Source organism: Tenrec ecaudatus, chromosome 13 (assembly GCF_050624435.1).
Source record: "Tenrec ecaudatus isolate mTenEca1 chromosome 13, mTenEca1.hap1, whole genome shotgun sequence".
Lineage (NCBI taxonomy): Eukaryota > Metazoa > Chordata > Mammalia > Afrosoricida > Tenrecidae > Tenrec > Tenrec ecaudatus.
The window spans coordinates 10,723,197-10,725,077 of record NC_134542.1 but is presented as its reverse complement, the minus strand read 5'-3'; the positions used below and the strand labels follow the sequence as shown (position 1 = coordinate 10,725,077).

Genomic DNA, 1,881 nt, shown 5'->3' with positions numbered 1-1,881 from the left:
TCCCTCCCTTCTTATCTGTATCCAAACTTATACTGCACAATGAGTTGGAGTTGCAAAAGAGGATTTATTCTTGTACCTGTCTTTAAGTGTCCACTAATTAAACAAACACAAACACAAGTGCAGGGGTTTTGTCCTTTCAACAGGCCACGGTCCTTTTTTGTTTTAAAAGAGATGAGGAACACAAAGACATCGGCACAAAATTAGGATGAAGGAGGACATTAGCATGAGGTAAAAATGGTGTCTGAGCGAGCTAGATAAATAGAGTAGGGAGCAAAGGAAATGGTCACAAATTCATGCCCGATGGCAGATCCATACCTCACAGTTGTAAGTGGGACTTCAGACACAGAATCGGGACCATGATTTGGAAACACACATTGTTAGATAGAGAGGCTTATAAGATTGATCGAGGGTCCTTTGACCATATTCAATGCCATGACTCTACTGTCCCCAGTATGGTGACGTCCATCAAGGACACAACCAGATAAGCCCCATAAGAGAGAGACTGCTCTCCCTGGTTTGCTTGGAGAAAGCGGGGTAGAGATTTTTACGTTCTTAGGAACACAGACCATTTACAACCTTGCTTGATGATCAGAAATAAATCAATGGAGGCTTAATCTATTTGAGGTCCCTGACAATAAATTTTGGGATGCCCCTGACACTCATAGCTTTTTTCAAACCAGAGTGCTCAGAATTTAAGCTCCAATTCACTCTGGACACCACAACCTCACTGCCAGTTGAAAAACCACTGCCCTACGTAAATGTGAAAGGGGACTAGCCTATGTAATAATATGCGTGAACGCTAGGGAAGTTTAGCAATAGCCCCTTGAAGTCTAAAAAGGATTTTGTGTGAATTCTTCCTTTTCAGGTTGTTGGAAAGGATACCTGGGTCACATGGGTCAGAGAGTACCTGGGGTGACTGTGAAATTGGACAAGAGGGGGTTCATGTGCTCTCAGTTACTCTGGCCACCATATCTATAAGTAACTGCCAACAGGAAGGCCGTCAGCAAGATGGGTTGACACATGGCTGGTGGTCTCAAACCGCTGCCCATTTTTATGCTTAGCAGCCCAAATCAAACACTGTGATGCCACCGGGCTCCTTATAAAGTGGACGAGAGTTGAAAGCACAAAAAGAAAAGTTAAGTCTGTTGAGTTGCTGGTGAACAGAGTCCAGCTTCTTGACTGCTGATGCCCATTGTTGAGGCTACTGTGCCTTGTGAGTAACTTCCAACCTTCCAGCATTCCATTAGACAATAGACTACTGTGGTCCATTGGGTTTTCATGAGCTCATTTTTGTCAGATGAGCAGACCTTTCTTCTTCACCTGTCCCACTCTAGAAGCACCATTGATACTTGCACACCATGAGTGACTCTGCAGGTATTTGAACTACTGGTGGCATAGCTTCCAACATGACCCCAGTACACAGCCTCCACAATGTGATAACCAATTGATGAGTGGTGAGTATTGGCAATTAGACATCATTTCACCTGCACTGAAGAAACAGAGTCACCAGGGGTCATGGCATTTCTCGGGACATGAAGCCAACCAGTGGCAGGGTTTGTTGACCCCTTGGTTCACTGGCAAAGAAGGTGCGAGCTGGGGTGGGAAGCTGACGCTGGAATTCTTCCAGACAAGCTTGTAAGAAAATACAAGAATATCCTTCCATGATGCCCATGGCCAGAGATTAGTGATTTCCCCCTACATTTCTATCCTTATTGTGGCATTAGGATATAATTACCACAAAGCTATAAACTCACTGCCATCGAGTTGATGCTGACTCATAGTTACCACAGCGGACAGAGAGTACTGCCTCTGTGGGTTTCCAAGACAGCAAATCTCCATGGGAGTGGCTGGTGGTTGAAACTGTTGGCCTTCTTATGAGCC

At 44.8% G+C, this 1,881-nt stretch overlaps 1 non-coding gene across 1 annotated transcript; it reads right to left on the bottom strand.

Annotated features, from left to right (window-relative positions):
* Window positions 1-122, bottom strand: LOC142425277 (small nucleolar RNA SNORA40). Its single transcript, XR_012779625.1, has one exon. It is a non-coding gene; the product is annotated as a small nucleolar RNA SNORA40 (small nucleolar RNA).
* Window positions 123-1,881: the final 1,759 nt, after the last annotated feature.